Consider the following 22,309-nt stretch of genomic DNA (forward strand, 5'->3'; position numbering starts at 1 on the left):
TTAAAACAGTTTTTACATGTGAAATGGCTATGTATTTTTTTCCTACTGAAAAAATATACTTTATTTTATAAATATACTAAAATAAAAAATTATATTTAGCCTATGAATGCTGATGAGTGTATATAGAAAAAAATATACTTTCCGTTTCTAATTCTTTAAAAATAATATTTATTTGAACTGTAGTCCTTGTAGAGGCTGCTTTTAGGTAATAAGCATGAACAGTGGAAACTTGGTCAATGCAAAAGGGCCCACAGTGATCACCAAGCTGGATGCAACAAGGCCCATTGAGTGACCCACCTTGAAATGGCCATAGGCCCTAATTGACCAATAGGGTGCTTACAGCCAGGCACAGTTCCTAAAATTACCACAAAGGGAAAATTCCATATATCACCATACTCCCTTACTTTGCCCTATAACTATAGCACTCACCACTGCCTCCTGGCAGACAGTCTCTCCTGTCTGGCCAGCTGCTCCCTTTGCTGTGTATTCAATAAACCTCTACCTCCTTTGTTCTGCGTTGGGTGAATTCTTTCACCTTCAAGGACCTACACCTCAGTCCTCTCCTCTTACAAATAAATTACTTAAAAGAAAACCTCAAGTATAGTTAACGCACAACAAATAAGTTATTTTTAAAATTGATGGTGGGCCAAACACTGAAAGTCACTGCAAGACTCATACTAATGACATACTGTTAATAAAAATAATTATTTTAAGTAAAATAGGTATGATGAAACTAATACTTTTAAATAAAATTATTACAATGAATCAGAAGACCTGAGTCTTGGACTTGAAATTCCAAACATAGGTTTTAGAGCCAAAAGGGCTTTTGAGTTGACTTCAAGTCCAACTTCCTGAAGTGGGCTTCCTGAACTAAGGAAACTGAGTGGGGGGAAGTGAGATGAGTAGCTCTGAGTTTCACAGTAATTTGCATGAGAATTCAGGGTTCCAGTGATTTCTCTCATAATCGTGCTTCTGGAGAGGACTGTCTTTGAGAGGTGATACAGAAGAAAGTGAGATATGCAGACTATTTATCTACTCATCTTTGAGTACAAATAAAATATGGCCTCTTTTTGTTTTTGCAATTATGTGAAGCACCTTTGGATTCTTGAGTCATGGCCCCATGGCTAAGGCTGATCAGTGACCATCTTGAAAGGAGGCACAAAGTCCCCAAGGCTGTTCTTCTTGCTCAGAATCTTACTGTAGAATTCCACTGGAGAAAAATCTATGAAGAGTTCACTGAAAATCAAACAGCTTCTAAGATTAAACTAGCAAATATATTTAGTTCCTCATGTACTGGTTTTTTTTGTTTGTTTGTTTTGTTCTGTGGGTTTTTTTTTTTTTTTTTTTTTTTTAGATTAAAATCAGTGAAACAGTCACTTCGAAAGGTGTTTCAGGTTTTACTGAGCCCACTGTGCTTGCAGAATAATGAAAAACATCTATCAAATCGTCCATCTTTAGATTCTGGAGTTTAGAAGGTAAGAGAACAGCGATGAGGAAAATGACTATAGGCGTGGCGGTGGTGTGGGGTGGTGCTAATAATTATTTCACTTGCAGTGGGCAGGCATCCAAGGATATTCCGGGTAAGTCTCATTTTCTGAGGCACATTCTAGTCTTATGAAGGCACCGTAGCTAATTTTTTTGAGATATATATGAGATTGGACTCTGGCGTCCAATGTAGCAGCATCCATTATGTAGCAGCATAATGACATATTATCTGGAATTTTAGGCTCCCCTTTGATGTGCAAGTGATCAAATTTACCATTTCCACTAGATGGCATTAGAAACTTCCTAAGCCATGAACTAATTAACTAGTCACCTTTGTTACGCAGTAAATTGTACCTGCGTGTTTTAAGAGGTAGTTGTCCTTCAACTTTCTGGTGTGTTTTCTCTCTGATGCCTGGTGCGCAGTTAAGATATTGGTATCAGGTCTCTCCCTCAACATAGATAGCTGTTGGGATTATCAGAATGTCATTCCTCCTCTCATATTCCAAGCAAGAGTTTTGAAAGCAACGTATATTCTCACCCCATCATAAATCAAAACCAAGTAATACTACCACCTCCTATCCCAGCTAGGTAATCGGTTTGGAGCAAACATATTAGATGGAAAGGGTAAACCAAAACTTTATTTTCCCAGCATTCTGGGGAATTTTTGTTTGTTTGTTTGTTTTGAAGGGGATGCCATGTTTCAAACATGAGGGGGCTAAAAGAAAATCTGAAGATTTGCCAGCTTCTAGCGGTTGCTGTAGAGAAACTGTGTAGGTTTTTAAATTATAAATGAAGATTTACAGGGACTAGAATGGGTACATGTCCTGCGTTTCTGAAAAATCCTTGCATCTTTAGATGCTCTGTCTAGCTCAACCAAGAAATAGTAGGTTTGGTGTGTGTATGTGCACGTATGTGTCTTTTTCTTTTCTCACAGTGGTGTGTCTCTGTGGCTGCTGCTCTAGTCACCACTCCTGCCTGCTTCCTAGCCTGGCTTTCATCATTTCTTCCTGTTGATTGGTGTCACCTCGCAAGCTTAGAATGTCTGCCTGTCTGTTCAGAGTGTGAACACATTCCTCAGAATGCTGATCTGCTCGTTTCACACCAGTGTCAAAATGACTTATTAAATTCAGCACCTCCTAATACTCAGTGGCTGATGTGTTGCTGTCCAAACAGTAAATGACAATAAGCATATGCAGCTGGTGGGCCTAGCAAACTCATTTAATTTGATAAAAATGTCACTGCAAATGCTTTAAATCGCTGTCCTTTTCATCATTGCTAATTGCTAGCTATAGACCTTTTTCCTATGCTTAATACAAGTGTTAGAATACTGCTCCTTCCAGCCTGATTAAGAATTTAAAAAAAAATGTAGAATTCTTTTTCAGTAGCAGCATTATTTCATCAAGAGATGGATTTTTGCTCTTAATTAGCCAACATGCCACTAGGGAAGCTTCAGAGTCATGGGTGTGAAACAGCCTCAAGCAGGAGATCAATCTAAAGGAAAAAAATGGTGGCTGGGGAATAATAGGCAGCTCTGGTGAACGTGGGCTGGTTATAACAGTGACAATATGTTCCAGTGGAATATCACAAACCTCTCTCTCCTATTTCCAACTTGGCACATTTCAAGCTCAACAAAAGCTGAACAGTATTTCCCATGGTTATTTGTCTATTGTTTTGTATTTTTTTCTTGCTGCTTCATTGAGGTTTTCTCATATGTTGGGTTGACAATCTGGACATTTTACCCAAACGGATTAGGGGATTAAGAAGGAATATGAATTCTAACAATAATAATCCTTCAGTAGCTCGGTGCTTAAAAACAGATCTGGAACTGATCCATACAACAGAAAATAGACAAACTTGGACTAATTTGCTAAACCCAAATGTTGATTTAAAATATGCATACACACGTATGCACACACACAAATTGAACTCAAACTTTTTTGAGTGATGCTTACCAGATTAAATAGGAACTGACTCATTTTTTTTTATTATACAGTCAGAAATGGCAACATAAAAATTTTTTTCCCAAGTGAGTTGATATTTAATTTGGTTCAAATTCCTACTTTGTTTTTCTTTTAAAATAAGCCTTATACATGGATCCCAACTCTTGGAACAAATGAACTGACAGCCATGTAGGACACCAGGCCCTCTCCCCAAGCCATTAGTACTTTGTTCCAGGAGGCTTTATCTGGGATTTCACTTGTGTAAAATGGGCTGAACAAAGAAAGGAAATCTGCTCTTCTTCTGGATCTACATTTTATTTTTTTAAATCTTTTTAAAGGATTATTTATTTATTTATTTGACACACATTGAGAGAGAGAGAGAGAGAGAGAGATCACAAGTAGGCAGGCAGAGGGAGAGGGAGAAGCAGGCTCCCCACTGGGCAGAGAGCCTGATGTAGGGCTCGATCCCAGGACCCTGAGATTATAACCCAAGCCAAAGGCAGAGCTTAACCCACTGAGCCACCCAGGTGTCCCTGTTCTTACATTTTAGATATTGGTAGCCTTTCTCCTTCCCTTCACCAAACATGGAACATTGATCCTGTATTATTTCCTATGTTATTTGTATGGCTGAATGTATTTCTTAAAGATGTTCATGAAAGGAAACACATAGTCATTTTGATGCAAACTCCAAATGATCTCCTCAGTCATCTAGTTGTAGTCTTTCTGCTTTGATTGGCCAGTCTAAATAAGTCCATTGAAGACATGGGTAACCTTCTTTGAAATAAAATTTTCTTTGATTTCTACTCTACACTGAAAGCTAAAAAGTACATTTTTGTCACCAGACAGTCTCAGGCTAGGAGAGGTTGTTTCATTTTCTCTTCTCTTTGGGTGGTAGTGATACCTTTACCTCTCTGGTGTGTACAAGAAGAAAATGTCTTTCCAAGAAGGCCCATAGCGGCTCTTTATGCTTTTTTTTTTTTTTTAAAGATTTTATTTATTTATTTGAGAGAGAGAGATCACAAGTAGGCAGAGAGGCAGGCAGAGAGAGAGGAAGGGAAGCAGGCTCCCTGCTGAGCAGAGAGCCCGATGCAGGACTCGATCCCAGGACCCTGAGATCATGACCTGAGCTGAAGGCAGCGGCTTAACCCACTGAGCCACCCAGGCGCCCAAGGCTCTTTATGCTTAAATTGAGCAATGTGGGAGACCAAGACTCCCCCAGAACAACATGGGTCCACCTGGTCAATTCTAAGCGAGAAGGGACCAAAGGCTCTTTGTTTTGATTAACGTGAGGGATGTCATTGGCATGTTTGAGTCCCTAGGAACTGGTTTTAGGTGCTATATGGGTACATATTCCACTTAACAGGTACATGGTGGAAGACAAAGCTGGTTTCCCTTGGTGGAGTGCGGAGAACCCATCTGGGTTTTCAACCTGTCACAAAATGCTCCAGTCCCAGCTGTAGTTCCACTTTACATACCAGTGCCACAGGTATATTTTTAAATAAACTTTGAGCCAGGTTTTTTTTTTTTAATTAATTTTTTAAAAGATTTCATTTATTTATTTCACAGAAAGAGACCTAGTGAGAGAGGGAACACAAGCAGGGGGAGTAGGAAAGGGAAAAGCAGGCTCCCTGTCCAGCAGGAAGCCTGATGCAGGGCCTGATCCCAGGACCCTGGGATCATGACCTGAGCTGAAGGCAGACACCTAATGACTGAGCCACCCAGGCATCCCTTGAGCCAATTTTCAAAATTTTCAATTCAGTAAGGGAAATCATGCTTATATCATCCTGAATGAGAACTCTGGGTTCTCCAAGTTTTGACCTCATCTTAACACCACCTCTAGTTTGTTGACTGGCAGAGACTCTTCAAGCATCACTACAATCCTTGACACAAGCTAGAAGCTAGTTTTTAATATGTCACATACAAGTTTTTTTCCCCTCATGCATAAGTAATATATAAATATAGTGTCTTCTGAAATATGAAGAAAATAAAGTCATTATTATAAAGCCACAGTCCAGTAATCTCTGGTAACCATCAGTTTGTTTTCTATAATTAAGAGTCTGCTTCTTGATTCCTTTCTCTCTCTTTTCCCCTTTCCTTGTTTGTTTCTTAAATCCTATGCATGAGTGAAATCATATGGTATTTGTCTTTCTCTGACAGATTTATTTTGCTTAGCTTTATACTCTCTCACTCCCTCCATGCCATCGCAAATGGCAAGATTTCATTCTTTTCTATGCCTGAATAATATTCCATTATATATATACACCACGTCTTCTTTATCCATTCAACAATTGATGGACACTTAGGCTGCTTCCATATCTTGGCTATTGTAAATAATTCTGCTATAAACATAGGGGGTGCATGTCTACCTTTGAATTAATGTTTTTGTGTTCTTTGGGTAAATACCCAACAGTGTGCTTGCTGGGTCGTAGGGTAGTTCTATTTTTAACTTTTTGAGGAACCTCCATACTGTTTTCCAGAGTGGCTGCATCAGTTTGCATTCCCACCAACTGTGCACAAGTATTCCTTTTTCTCCATATCTTTGCCAACATATGGTTTGGGTATAAAAATAGACACATAGCTCAATAGAACAGAATAGGAAACCCAGAGATAAACCCACAACTATATGGTCAGTTGATCTTTGACAAAGCAGAAAAGACTATCTAATGAGAAAAGGAAAGTCTCTTCAATAAACGGCATTGGGAAAACTGGACAGCAACATGCAAAAGAGTGAAACTGGACCACCCACTTTATTATCCCATACGCAAAAATACATTTAAAGTGGATTAAAGACCTAAATGTGAGATCTGATACCATAAAAATCCTAGAAGAGAACACAAGTGATAATCTCTTTGACATCGGGCATAGCAGCTGCTTTCTAGATACGTCTCCTGAGGCAAGGGAAACAAAAGCAAAAACAAACTGTTAGAAATACATCAAAATAAAAAGCTTCTGCACAGTGAAGGAAACAATAAAAAAAAAAAAAACTAAAAGGCAACCTGCAGAATGGGAGAAGATATTTGCAAATGGCATCCAATAAAGGGTTAATATCCAAAATATATAAAGAACTTCAAAAAACATCACCTGTTTTACTCTTGAAGCTACATTGGGCTCTAGGTCCATGTGTCTGATATGAGTGTCCTAATTTGGAGGCCAGATCTATGCCAACATAGGAAGTACTTCAGGATGAGCAAATGTCTTGAAAAACATTTTGCACGGGCATGAAGTACCTTTTGACATTTTAATATTTTATTTCAGTTTGCCAACTGGCTTGGTTGGGCTATTCTAACAACCCTTATGCTATCCTAATCCTACAAATCTTATAAGACGTTTCCCCAGAGGGTTTACTTCTCATATTCAATAGGAAAGTGTGTAGTAGAAATGTGGGAAGCAATTGTTGGGGGAAATACTGCCTCAAAAACACAAATACAGAGATAACAGTGATACCCGAACAAATGTTTATGACGGTATCATGGATTAATAGGAGTTTCTGTTTTTGAAAGGACTGCAACATCAGAACGGGAGGATAGGCTGAGTAACTCAGTTGCTTCATAAACGACAGGGTCTTATCCTCCCCCCAAAACTTCCATAGTTTTTGGGACTCAGTGGTTAATTCTAAGGAGGATCCATTTCTGAAAATGGTCCATTTAATGCAGCAGTTTGAGAAGCCACCAATGGGTGCTAATGGAAAGACTATCTCAGAAAAAGAAATTGTTAAAACAGTTCTGTTTGTAAATTCTGCTTACCCATGGAATGAAGTAATTTTTGTACTTCAGTACCAAGATTTGAAACTTCACATAGATGTATTTGAACATAAAATTTTAGAGCCATTGTTGCCCTGGCTACGTGCTACAGACACCCACCACCCCCACCCCCATCGACCACCTGGTTAGTTTTCTGAGAGTTTCTGCGGGAAAGGTTTACAATGGCTGATTCCTGGTTTGATGTCATATCGATAAATTATGGTGCTTTAAACAGATGTGATCTCACAGCATGGAATCCTTCAGGGTAAAGCTCATGAAAAGGTTTCTTTCCCCTCTTGGTTTCATTGTAGTTTTGTTGTTTGGAGGTTTTATGTTGTTCATTTAGTTTCCTGGCTATTGGGGTTTTATAGTCGTATTTCCTTTGTTTAATATAATTTCCTTTTTTTCTTTTAGCTATTTTTGTTAGGGTGCCCAGAGGCTTCAGTTATGAGTGGCTGTAAAGTAAAATATATTATGATTATTACAATGATAAAGTATAAGCTTTTAAGAGTGTGCTTATATTGACCCATATATTCTCTTTCTCCCTCTTTCCAACGTGCACACAGAGGCACATTGGAAACGCGATAGAAAACAGCTGCCAATTCAAAAGCAGGAAAAGAGCAAACCCACATATACAACAAGAGAGCTGCGAGCTACACTGGCTTCCCGCAGCAGTGAGACTGGGAATCGCGGATTCAGTTGCCTCTTCTCTGTGATGTGGCAGAAGATGTCAGCACCTAGGCTTGAACTTTATCATTACTGCTTATTTCCCAACCTTTTCTGAGCTACCTGACTCCGTGGAGTATTAGTTTCCTCATCTGTGAGTTGGGAGATGATGTGTTCTTCATACTGAGGCTGTCATGGGGGCTTAGTGCAAACACCAAGCATGGATCCTGGGATACAGTAGGTGCGAACCATAATGTTCGCATCATAAATGCGAACCAGCATGAATATGAATTCCACACCTGCTCGTCCCCTCATGGTGCCTAGTCTCTGGTGGCTGGTCTCTGGGCTCATGAAGACCTGGCAGTTCTCCCAGAGTGGCACTAAGTCCTTGTCTGTCCTTGGTGTCTCAGTACTTATGTGTCCTGTGCTGCAGGCTCCCTTCCAGTCACAGATCCCGGCTCACTCTGACACAACCTTGCTTCCTTGCCATGCTTCAAAAGGGGCTGATGACCACTCAGGTGTGAGATGATGATTTATGAATGCCATTCCTTCAGCGTTTGCAATATTACACGGTTTGCTTTTATTTTATTTGGTACTAGAGAATAGAAGGAAGCTCTGTGATGGTGGAATATAGGCACTATAATTTTTTTTTGTGGAAGGGAAGGAGGCTTTCAATCCTGAAACTTTTCATGTCTTGCCCCAATTTTAGCTGCTGAGCTTCTCGACTCATACTGATCTCTACTCATGCTGGGTTGGATAGCATCCCCCCAAATTCTGGTCCTCTTGGAACCTGTGAATGTGACCTTCTCTGGAAATAGTCATTGCAGATGTATTCATGTTAAGATGAGCTCCAAGTCCAATATGACTGGAGTCTTTACATGAAGAGGTCAATTTGGACATAGAGATACAGATATACAGGGGATAAAGCTGTGTAAAGACAGAGACAGAGATTGGAGTGAGGTGTCTGTTAGTCAAGCAGCAAAAAGGATTGCTGACAACCATCAGAAGACAGGGAAGGATTCTTCCCTAGAACCTTCAGTAGGAACATGGGCCCAACAACACTTTGACTTCTAGCCTCCAGAATTCTGAGAGGAAGAAACTTGTGTTGTTTTAAGCCACTCAGTTTGTGGTACTTTGTTACAGCAGCGCCAGGAAGCTAATGCACCGACTAAGCAGGATGTTTGCTGAATGTTCAGGATTAGCCCAGTGGGCCCAGCAATAGGGAAGGGTTGTTGGGGATGTTGGGGGGCAGGCAACTGACTAAAGCAGTGGGAGAGCAGAGAGCAGGAGGTGTGCGCTCTTCAGCTGGGGGGCGGGCATACGCATGCTGTGTGGAAGGACGGTACCGAGGGTGTTTCTGAGGGATGAAAGTATTTGTGTTCAATGAGAGTATGCTTTACTTTACAAAATGAATGCACTCCTAAGATATTCCAGATAAGCTAAATTTTTCTCAGAGTTCTCCAAGAGAAAGTCGAGTTTAAAGGGATCATCGACATTTCAAGAAACTGTACATCTTTTTACAAAGTGAAAAACCCTTTTCCCCTTCCCACCTGGGCATTATTTATTATTATATAGTTTCTGTCCTTATACTTGAAAGTGAGGAACTTGCTAAAACGCAACCGAGTGCCCAAGCAGGTTTGGGAGAGCGGAGGGAGGCCAACTTTCTCTCCTTTTCTATAGGGAAAAGAAATCATACAACTCTGCTAATTTAAGAATTTGAGAGTAATCTCTTTGGACACTTGATAATTTATTTCTGAATGGAATAGAGTTTAGTAAGAAGAGGGTTTTGCGTGTCAAAATAGAGGCCCTTACTTGATCATTTGAAATAGCAGACAAAAATAAACCATCAACAAACATTTTTCAAGTGCTTGCTGCATGACAGACACTCTATTGGGTACTTGGGGAGAAGGACATCAATAATCTTGATACTCGCCATCAATGACATTGGGGGAGGGGATACCAAGACTTGTAAATATGCAATAGCTTACATTTATCAACACCTCCCCAAATTCCAGGCCTCATATCAGATGCTGTACATGTTGGACAGCATCATTTAATCCCCCACAATCCTAACGAAGTACGTTCTCTTACTGGTCCCATTTTGCAGATGAGAAAACTGGGGCTTGGAGTGGGCCTGTAGCTTGCCTATTGTCATTCAACTTAGTAATTGGTGAACCTGGGTCTGGGGCCCTGAAGGCTCTACTCTTCATCACTACAAGTGCTTGAGATACAACTGTTGCGTGGGTTTGAGAGTCAGACTCCCTGGGTTCAACTCATATGGCAGGCAATGGGGAGTTTTGCACACTTTCAGATCAGCTATATCTCCTGGGGATAGTTCTACTGTCTGTACTTTAGATGTTGAAAATGATTCTTCTAAATACCTTATCAGGCAACTTTGGATGATTTCAGACTTGGGAAAAGAAGTTGAGGGTAGAAAATCACCTTTTTATCTTTTACTTTGAAATCTCTTCCTCCCTCCCTCCCCTTCTTCCTTCCCTCTATCTTTCCTTCCTTCCTTCCTTTCTCTCTTTCTCTCTCTCCCTCCCTCCCTTTCTTTCTTTCTCCCTTTCTTCCTCCCTCCTGCCCTCCCTCCCTTCCTTTCTTCCTTGACATATTATTCCAAATTAATGTAGACAAGCTGTAAAATTCTAGATTTTGTTTAAAATTTCTATTCACTGTAGAACAGCATCCTTGCTCTGTATTAGCAGAAGCAGACCTTTCCTTAATATAAGCCAAGGCATGGCCATAAACCAGGCCGACAGGTGTAATGAGTTTGAGATGTATTGTTATTTGTTACTAGGAGGGCTTGTAGCATGCAACTCACCCTAAACAAATGAGCTCTAAATACTTGGATTACAAAGGGCTATAAATTTAAACTTACTCAATTTATCTTTATTAGGGCTTACCTTTCTTTGTAGATGGCTTCCCACTCTGACTTGTTGCTGCCACCCGATTCTTTGATGGAGATTATAAAAACTCTGAATGAATTGATGCTTTGGAACCTCCAGATGCAGACCCAAGAGCAGGAGTGGGGCCTTATGCATCCAGGTCAGTCCTGTGGACTGGCTAACAGCTGATGAATTGCTTGAGTTTGGGGGAAGGCAGAGTGCTATGGTGTCAAGAATATGGATTTGGGGACATACAGACTTGCATACAAATTCTAGCTCTACCACTCAGTAGTGGAGTGACTTTAGCCCTTGCACAGTTCTCTTTTTCATTATTTTCTCTTTTTGAATGGGTAATACTTCTCACAAGTTTGACCAAATTTTTACTGTAAAAATATATGGGCTTATAATCTTATTCTCCCCTTTCTCCCCATCCATTTGTTTGACCCCCTTCCCTGATTTCTGTAGGCAACCACTGTTATTAGATTCTTATTATTATTTGTGGTGGTTTTAAGTGGAAATATAAGCAGATAGGAATATATGTTACTGATTTTCTTCCTTTCATACCCAAAAAACATCATATTACAGTTGACCCTTGAACAATGTGGGGGTTAGGGGTGCTGACCTCCTGTGCAGTCAAAAATCTGCATATTAGATTCCTCAAAAACTTAACTAGTAATAGCCTACTGTTTACTAGAAAACAATAAAATAAAGATTTGATTAATACACATTTTATATTCTATGTGTATTATCTGCTGTATTCTTTGAGTAAAGTAAGCTGAAGAAGAGAAAATGTTATTAAGAAATCATAAGGAAGAGAAAATACATTCAAGTGTGTATTTTAAGATAGAGTCCTATGAAAGTTATTGTGTTTACTCCCAGCTGGTGGTAGAGAGTATGGAATCTGCAGTTAGACAGTCCTGTGTTGGAATCCTAGCTTTGCCACTTGCTAGGCATGCCATGTTAGGCAGTCAGTTACTCTCCCTGAACTTTTGTTTCCAGTAAGTATAAAATGCCTATGTCCTCGGGTGGTTGTGAGGATTAAATGAGGCAGTGGATATAAAGTGCTCAGCACCGAACAGCACTCAATAAGAGTAGCTGTTAATTGACATTAGAAAGTTTCAAGTCTCTCAATCTTTTTTGTCACTTAGTAGGTGCTCAGTAAATATTGATTGAACACTGTAGGGACACCACTGATATTATCACTTGATTCACTCCATGTCTGCTTCATGAAGATAAATCTCTTTCTCTAATCTCAAGATTGAATTAGCAAGTTGATTTTCTTCTACACACTGGATTGTATTCCCCCTTTCACCTTGGCTGATAGGAAGCTCAGAATCAAGTTTGCTATTCTCTAGCAACTATCCAGGCCACTGGGCAGTTGTATTGTAAACCAGTGTTTCTTAAACTTGACTGAAAAATAGAATCACCTGGGGCACTTAAAAAAAAATCCCCATAGTCAGGTCACATCCTGTACCAATTAAGTCAGGATCTCAAAGAATGAGCCTCAGGTATCACTGCTCTTTTAAAGCTCCTCAGGGGATTCTAACACACACATACAAGGTTGAGAATGGGTATTATAAACTAACATTATACCTAGCTTTATCTCATTTTTTTTTCTATCCTGATTTTTCTTTCATGGTAATAAATATTATTTAACTTATGCTTTTTTTATCCCTTCATTTTCCACATGGAAAGTAATACATGATTTTTTATGAGTCATCAACATGGCGGTTGGCAATAAGAAGGTAGAAGGAATGGAGCTTTTCTCTCTCTGGAGAAAAATTCATTTATTCATTTATGCACACACATCATGTGCATATTCAGCAAATACTTACGAAGCGCTTCAGCTCCATGGTTGGGGGATGGGAACATGGAGCTCTATGTTTGGTGAACATAATGTCTAAAAGAGATTCTTCCTAGTGAATATGTTTTTTTAGGCATATGCTAATTTCAGGTTCTCTAAGAGGAACAGGATTTCTGACATTTCTTTTACCCTCCAGGGAGGATCTTGGCATTTACTCAGAGGAACATCGTAGCATCCGTAGCAGGGTGTGGTAAAGAACCTAGAAAGGTTGTCAGTCACTCAAAGGTGTCTTGGCCCCAGGAAAGCCAAGTATTTGTATGATGAGGCATAGAGTGGATTTTGGCTTATGTCTTTCATTGCTGGGCCAAGTTCTTTGTCAGATGAAAAGGTAGCAGCTGAGAGCGTTAGCAGAAACAGTCATTGGCCTAAGCTCCCCGTAAGAGCAGCAGGCTCAGTTGAGGAGGGCGGCAGTCTGGGTGTGGGCTGATGACAGCAACAGTGATCCTCATCAACACAGACTCACCATGCCCTGGGCCCTCCTTTCCTGTGACAGCGGCCACGCTGCATCCTGGCTGTGTGCAGACCCGGGGGAAGGATCGTCCAACGGCAGCTGTCCCTGCTTGGTGGTCAGCGGAGGAGGAACAAGCAAAGCGAAGAGGTGTCAGCAGGACCCCGGTGACGGGGTTGTCCAGAGGCTCACATCCAAAGCCCTTTTAGAACAAAGACAAGTGAGGAGGAAGAAGTTGTGCTTGACAGTATTCAAAGACAAACTGAAGTCTAGCTTCCTGGTATCACTTACGTCAGCAGAAGAGTGCAGATCCTGGGCTGGAAGGCTGTGTTTGTTCAACAGGCAGAAGCAAGATTTCACGAAACATCTTGAAATTATTGCTGAATTCCGGGCTGAGGACAGTTTGGCTTTCTTCTCCAGAGGTGGACTCCTCTGCCAATTCTGCAGGCTTGGCTGCCCCAGTGCAGGCGGTGTGGGGGTAGAAGTGAGCCAGCCCCAGTGGCCACACCTGAGCTGAGGCGGCCCTCGCAGCGCGCAGCCCTGCCAAGGTGGGAAAATCTGAGATGCTCCTGGCGGGTGCAAATATGTGGGAGAAAATTGAAAAGAAATCCCCCTGGGTCCCTCCAGGAAGCATGCTTCCTCCCTCTCCCTCCATTTTGTTCTCATTTTCAGTTCTTCTGTGTCCAGCTAAAGCCTTTATGTTGTTAAAAATGAAATTAGAACCTAAAGGGAAAGGGGAAGCAGCTGTAGCCAAAGATGACACTGAAAAAGGCAGCAGTTGGTGGCAGAGTCAGAATCTGACCAGATTCTGACCAGAGTGTCAGAATCCTTCCAAGAAATAAGCAGAAAGTCGTCAACATCTCTGGTGCCTACAAGTCTGTTGGAGTAAAGAGGAGCCGCAGGGCTACATTGTGTCCTTGAGATTCTAGCACAGGGGTGCCACTCGGACCCCAGAGACATCCCAGCCTCCCTCCCTTGAACTCCTCCTCCTCTTTCTGTACCTCACAAGGGGGAGGACTCCGCAGCCCCCTCAGCACCCACCTCTGTAATGTGAACACACTTCCTCAGTTCTGGAAGGATTCATGTCCTTTGGAGGAGCAGGTTTTAAAGCCAAAAGGATTTTCATCATGTGTGAAAGCACAGATAATGACACCAGAGCCTGGCCACTTGGGGGAGGCTGGTGCAGTCCAGACGTGTTGGCCAGTGGGGCAGGGGCTCTCTCTGGGTCCTAAGTGAATCAAGAGGAATGAGGACCAGAGTGTATGTTCAGGTTCTCCTCACCAAAAAGCAGGCTCTGCAGGTGGAGGCCCCGGCTAAAACCTCTGAAACCCATGGTGAGGCTTTGGATCAGGCCAGCGTTTTCTTAGAAGGTTGTCTGGTCGCCTCAACCAGGCTCTGCCCAAAAGCCATGTAAGCGTTCACTTGAATGCTGATGTAAGGAAGTGATGATGACTAGAAACTTGAACTTGGAACATGGTCTCTTTGGGCCTGGGGTACTTCTAGTGTGCCTTGCTAGGTAGAATGGGCTTTCCCACAGCCACACGGGTGGCCTCACCATAGAGTGGGAAGAGCATGTCGCTGGGAGGTATGAGTTGTTGACTCAGCTCAGTCAGTCACCACTGTGCACCTTGGGGCAACTCAGCATCACAGCCTCCCATGAATGTCTCAGCCCAGCCACCTCAAGAAATTGTACGTCATCAAGTGTGTTATTAATTTGGTGTCTTTTTTTTTTTTTGTAGTTTATGTAGACAGGAAGTGGAGTTGTGCTAAAAAGAAACTCGGCGAAACCAAAACACGTACACACGCAAGACCCCTTGGCATCTCTCTGTTGAGTTTCACTTGTCAGAAAGTGCTGCTAAAGGACAGCTTGATTTTCCTTTATGCAGCTTGTCTGCAAATGGCACTTGAACTAAAATATTCCCTTTCATCTTTGTGACAGAAATATGATTCAGTAATTCTTTGTGAAAATGTAGATGATACGCTGCCGTAGTTACAGTGAGTTAGGTTTAAGTGGCAAATGCCTACTGATAAAGACTTAATTAAAGACACAATAGCAGTGGGAGGTCATTATAGTAATTACAGTCCCGGCTTTATTGTTGGGGCCCAGTACGGAATTGTAGCAGCACATCCTCACTACATAGTGTCTTGCTTTGATGAGGCAGTGATCCCACTCAGTGTACTTAGACTTTCATTTACCGCAGGAGTGGTGCTTTCTGTAAATGCCCTGGTTCCACTTTATTTTAGTGTAGACTTTGTGCCTCATTTAAAATATGTGACAAAATAAATCAGTAATCTTATACAGGCGCATTCTGTTTCATCTTTTTCTAGACACACATTAGACTGGCACCAGAGGTGTGTGAAGTATTGCAAAGGTGCCCTGGAACGTCTTTAAGGCAGCACGTCCCCAAGCCTGATCGTGGGGAATTCTGAGACCTCAGAGGGCAAAGATGTGAGGACTGGGAGGGGCAACTCAGCGTGGTGCAGCGTGAAGGTCTCAATGGCCTGACTTTGGGGTGGTTGTAGATGGGTAAAGCTGTTGATTTCTGAGTTAGGAATCAGAGCTTTCTTCTCCCCCTGTGGCTTTCTGCCTCCAGTTCTCTTCAGGGTGCACGTTGAGGGCAAGGCTCCAGGCCAGATCACAGGCAGAGCGCTTTTGTGCATTTAAGGACAAACCTTTCCCTAGACTTGCAGGAAAGGAGCAGGGTCTTGAACTGGGTTTCTTGGAACATAGGTTGGAATGTCGGTGTCAAAGGACAAGAGTCACCAGCTATTTGCCAGTGGGGTTAAGAATATGGTCAGCATTATTTCTGAGTTATCTCTGATTGAATAACATAATTGGTAGGTTAAGCATGAAGGTCCATCAAAATGGCTATCTTCTCAGAAAGTGTAATGAGGGTTGCCAGTGGGTGGGGGGAGGGAGAAATGGGGAATTATTGTTTAATGTACACAGGGTTTCCGTTGGGAAGATGAAAACGTTCTGGTGATGGGTGAGGATGATAGTTGCAATGCAATGTGAATAAACTTAATGCCACTGAACTGTGTAGTTTAAAATGATGAAGGTGGTAAATGTTATGTGTATTTGAGCACAATTTTAGAAAATGCCAGTCTTCTGCCCATCAGAAGTCTTGAAAAAGTGCATAGGTTTGTAGATCATTAGATATTCTGTTCACCAGTTCAAGTACTGGTGATACATATTCCTTGAGTATGATTTTAGCATATCCAGGAGATAAACTTCAGAATATCTTCCCCACCATCCTGTTGCTGATGCTGGAAATTGTTCCAGTAGCAATTAATTCCTTTGGGTTACTTCAAAAGGTATGGATACCTTTAAGATGAATAGCAGTATGGCTAAGAACAAGCTCTTTTATCTTCTCGTAAAGTCCTAGGCCCTTAGGGCTTAGATGAAATTAAATGGGACCACCATATGCCCTTCTTAGGTACTGGATCTTGACATTTCTTGGGCTTCTTGGCTGGTTCCTGACTTTGGTTGTTGGTTAAGACCTTGACTATTGGCTGTTTTATTTATCTTTTCACCACTCCCAGTCTATTGGTTGGAACTGTTTGGCTTTGCCTGATTATCTCATCAGTTGCTTCAAAGACCAAGTTTGATATGTGACTACATCTTTTCTGGCATCTGTCTCCAGCAAGTTCTAGGCTTGGGTTTTTAATCACATTTTACCAGTCTTCAGGGTCTCGGTTTAAAACGCCGATAATCCTTGGGACACCTGGGTGGCTCAGTTGGTTATACGGGGCTCCCTGCTCAGTGGGGGAGGATGCTTCTCCCTTTCCCTCTGTTGCTCCCCCTGCTGTGCACTCTCTCTCTCTTTCAAATAAATAAATCAATAATATATTTTTAAAAATGCCAATAATCCTCAAAGGAGTGGCCCCTGTGCCTTGAACCCTATAAGAGATTAAATTCTAGAGGGGAAAATATTGGACCCTTTGGTGAAAATGGGAGTAGCATGGTTGGTGGGGGAGAGAAATATTCAATAATTGGGGACATCAACACCCCACTCTCAGCAGTTGACATAATCAGTATATAGAAGACAGATGGTTTGAGCAAATCATCAAACAATAGGACCTAATTGACATTTATAAAACATTTAACCCAAAAATAGCAGAATATATGTTCTTTTCAAGCACCCACTGAACAGTCACCAAATTAGACTATATCCTGGATCATAAAACAAATTTTATCAAATTTAAAAGAATTGAAATTGTATAGAGTATGTTCTTAGATCATAATGGAATAAAACCGGAAAACAGTAACAGAAAGATAATGGGAAAATCTCTAAACCCTTGGGAATTAAACAATATAATCCTAAATAATCCATGAGTCAAAGAGGAAAACTCATAGGGAATTTTTTATTTTTTTATTTATTTTTTAGAAAAGATTTTATTTACTTATTTGTCAGAGAGAGAGAGAGAGCACAAGCAGGGAAGAAGGAAACAGGGAGAAACAGACTTCCTGCTGGCAAGGCACCCAATGCGAGACTCAATCCCAGGACCCTGGGATCATGAACTGAGCTGAAGGCAGATGCTTAACTGACTAAGCCACCCAGGAGTCCCTCAAAGGGATTTTTTTAGAAGGTTTATTTATTTACTTATTTATTTGAGAGAGAGAGATGGAGCAAGTGTGGTGGGGGAGAGGCAGAGGGAGAAGGAGAGAGAATCTCAAGCAGACTCCACACTGAGCATGGAGTCTGGTGCTGGGCTTGATCCCATGATCCCAGGATCACAACCTGAGCCAAAACCAAGAGTCGGATGCACAATGACTGTGCCACCCAGGCACCCCTCAAAGGGAATTTTTCAAAGTATATGGAAGTAAAAAAAAAAAAAAGAATGAAAACAGTACATTTCAATATTTTTGGGAGGCAATGCTGAGAGGGAAATTTATAATACTAAATGCTTACATTAGAAAAGAGGAAAAATCTAAAAGCAATGATCAAAATTTCTATCTCAGGAAACTAGAAAAAGAAGAGCAAAACAACTCAAAGCAAAGGGAAAGAAAGAAATAGTAAAGAGCAGAGTTCAATGAAATTAAAAACAGGAAAACAATGGAGAAAATTTGAGACTCTGGACTCCAGGAAACAAACTGAGAGTTTCAGAAGGAAGGGGGTGGGGGAATGGGGTAGCCAGGTGATGGGTATTAAGGAGGGCATGTGTTGTGATGAGCACTGGGTATTAAAGGCAGCTAATGAATTGTTGAACACTAAATCAAAACCTAATGACATACTATGTGTGGGCTAACTGAACATAATAAAAATAAATAAATAAATAAATAAATAAATATGACAGGAAAAAACCCCTAAATGTTATTCAAAAGAAATCAATGAAATTGGTAACTCTTTAGCAAAGTTGACAAAGATGAAAAAAGAAAAAAATGCATAAATCACAAATATCAGGAACGAAGCAGGGATGTCAGAATAGATCTTATAGCTGTTAAAAGGATAAAGGGGAATATTACAAACAACTTCATGCTCAGAAATTGCAAACTTTGAAGAAATGGACCAGTTCCTCAAAAACCGGAAGCTGCCAAAACTTAGTCAAGATTAAATAAATGGCTAACTTAAATGGTCCTATAACTATTTAAAAATTGAGTTTGTAATTAAGTAGCTACTGAACAGAAATCTCCAGGTTGAGATGGTTTCATTGGGAGAATTTTTATCAAACATTCAAAGAAGAAATAACACCAATTTACATAATATCTTTCAGAAAATATAAAAGGAGGGAATACTTTCCAACTCACTTTATAAGGTGAGTATTACTCTGGTTCTAAAACCAAGCAAAGACAGACACACACACACACAAACTACAGACCAATATCTCTCACAAAATTATATGCAAAAGTCTTCAACAAAATTTTAGCAAATCAAATTCAGCACTGTATAAAAAAGATAATAGACCATAAGCAAGTGGTATTTATTCCACGTATGCAAGGCTGATTGAGTATTTGAAAATGAATCAATGTAATCCACCAGTCCAACATCATATGATAATATGAATTGAGGCAGAGGAAGCATTTGACAAAATTTAATATCTATTTATAATAAAAACTTTCAGTATATTAGGATCAGTCATGAACTTTCTCAAACTATTAAAAAAACTATAGCTAACATCATTCTTAATGGTGAAGGACTGAATGCTTTTATGGTAAGATTGGGAATAAGACAAAGATATCTGCTCTCATTACTTTTATTCAGTATAGTACTGGGAGTTCTGGCCGGTGTCTTAAAGCAAGAAATAAAAAGGATATAGACTGGAAAAGAAGAGATGCAACTGTTTTTATTTGCAGGGAACATGATTGTCTACACAGAAAATCTAAAAGAATCTATTTAAAAAACCCTTCTAGATCTAAGCAAGCTCAATAAAGTTGAAGGATACAAAATCAATACACAAAAATCAACTGCATTTTTTTATACTGACAATGAACTAAAATAAAAATATAATACTATTTACAATTGTTGCAAAAAAGGAGTACTTATGTATAAATTTAACAAAATGTGCAGAATCTGTATGCTGAAAATTACAAAAAGCTGATAAAAGAAATGAAAGAAGCTCTAAATATTTGCAGAGATTTAATGTGGATTGGAGAACTCAACACAATAAAGATGTCAATTCTCTCTAAATTGATCTATAGGCTTAATGTAGTTCTTACCAAAATCTCAGCAGTTTTTTGTAGACACAGAAAAACTTGTGCTAAAATTCATAGGGAAAGGGAAAGGCTCTATAATGGCCAGAACAAATTAGAAAAAAAAAAAAAAAAGAATAAAGTAGGAGAAATTATTCTTACTGATGTTAAGGCTCATTATACAGCTACAATAATCAGGACAGTTTGGTATTTACAGAGGTATAGACAAATCAATAGAACAGAATAGAGAACCCAGAAATAAATTCACATAAATATGCTCAATGAATTATTGACAAAGGAGCCAAAGCATTTCGGTGGAGGAAAGATAGCCTTTTCAATAAATGGTGCTGGGACAATTGGATAGGCAAAACACTGGCCATTGACCTAAATCTCATACCTAATAAATTAATCAACTCGAAATGGATCATGGACTTAAATGTGAAACATAAAGCCATAAAACTTCTAGAAAAATAAGAGGGAGTCTTTGTGACCTTGAACTAAGCAAAGAGCTCCTAGATTTGATATCATCAAAGCAAAGTCCATATAAGGGAAAATTGGACATTATTAAAATTAAAAATTTTTCTTTGTGAAGCACTCTGTTAAGAGGGGTGAAAAAGGCAAACCATGAGAGACTCTGGACTCCAGGAAACAAACTTAGGGTTACAAAAGGGAGGGGGAGAAGGGATGGGGTAACCAGGGAGATGGGTATTAAGATAGGCATGGGTTGTGATGAGCACTAGGTGTTATATGCAACTAATGAATTGTTGAACACTACATCAAAAACTAATGATGTACTATACGTTGACTAACTGAATATAACATAATAAAAAAGAAAAAGACAAATTACAGAAAATTACAGACTGAGAGAAAACAGTTGCAAGTCACATATCTGAACATACAAAGTTCTCTCAAAACTCAGTATTAAAAAAGCCAAACAATCTGGTTAGAAAATGATAAAATGACATGAACTGACATTTCTGAAGAGAATACACAGATGAGAAGCACATGAAAAAGTGTTCAAGTTCAACATCATTAGGTATTAGAGATGCAAATTAAAGCCATGAGATATCACTATATACCTTTCAAAATGGTTAAAATAAAGAATAGTGATGACACCAAATGCTGGCAAGATTGTGGAGAAACTGAATCACTCATATATTGGTAGTGGTAATACAAAATTATACAACCACTCTAGAAATTGGTTTGACAGATTCTTAAGAAACTGAACATGCAGGGGTGCCTGGTTGGCTCAGTTGGTTAAGTGTCCAACTCTTGATTTAGGCTCAGGTCATGATCTCAGGGTTGTGAGATCAAGCCCTGTGTCAAGCTCCACACTGGGCATGGAGCCAATTTAAGATTCTCTCTCTTCTTCTCCCTCTGCCCATCCCCATACCTCTTTAAAAACAAAAATTAAAAAATTGCCCCCCAAAACCTCTAAAGATGCAATTACCACGCCGCTTACTAATTATGCTCTTGGGTTTTTGTTCCAGAGAAATGAAAACTATGTTCACTCAGAAACTTGTGAAGGAATGTTCATAGCAGCTTTATTAGTAGCCCCAAACTGGAAACTCCACAAATGCCTTATAGTGAGTGAATGGTTAAACACACTGTGGTACATCCATACCATGGAATACTACTCAGTGATAAAAAGGAATGAGCTCTTGAGACACACACACCTTGGAAAAACCTAAAGGAAATTATGTTGAGTTTAAAAAAAAAAAGCCAATTCCAAAAGGACACACATTACATGATTCAATTATAAAGCATTTGTGAAATAACAATCACAGTGATGGAATGGTTGCCAGGGGCTAGGGATGTTCAGGTAGAAGGAAGAAGGGGATAAATGTAGCTATGAAAGGGTAGTGCAAGGGAGTCTTGTGGTGGTGGAATGGTTCTGGCTTTTTATTGTGATGGTGGTTACATGAAGCTGAGCATGTAATAAAATTGTATAGGGCAGCACACACAAGTACACACACATACATGTATAACTGGTGAAATCTGAATAAGCACTATGATTTGTATCATGTCAGATTCCCAGTTTTGATATTGCACTGTAGGGCAATAGTTGTGTTTAGATGCTAACGTATGGGAAGGGTAGGTAAAGGGTGCATAGGACTTGCTTGTATATTTCTTTGTGATTTCCTTGAATATATAGTTATCCAAAAAAAAAAAAAAAAAAAGGCAATAATCCTCAAAGGGATGACTTCTAAGGCCCAGATGGGAAAGTATAGATTTTTGGGTGAGGGACAGAGCTGTGATGGTAGGTGGGGGCGAGAATATTGAAAAGGGGCAAGGGGAGCAAAAAGATTTCCAAAGAAAAATTACAATATTTCTCATTTATTTCTAGGGCTAGGACCTGCCAGGACATTGTACTGAAATAGTTTCTGACTTGGGGGGCACCTGGGCAGCACAGTCAGTTGAGCATCTAACTCTTGATTTCAGCTCAGGTGGTGATCTCAGTGTCGTAAGATCAAGCCCTGTGTTGGGACTTAAGACTGCTTACGACTTAGGACTATCTCTCTCTCTCTCTCTCTCCGCCTCTGCCTTTAAAATACATAAATAAATCTAAAAAAAAAAAAGGTTTCTGAGTTGTGGTTGTGGGAACAGAGCTTTGAAAGATGCGGGACATGCTTTTAAATTTTATTTA

This window comes from Enhydra lutris, unplaced genomic scaffold (genome assembly GCF_002288905.1).
Source record: "Enhydra lutris kenyoni isolate GAN:26980312 unplaced genomic scaffold, ASM228890v2 scaffoldscaffold18, whole genome shotgun sequence".
Lineage (NCBI taxonomy): Eukaryota > Metazoa > Chordata > Mammalia > Carnivora > Mustelidae > Enhydra > Enhydra lutris.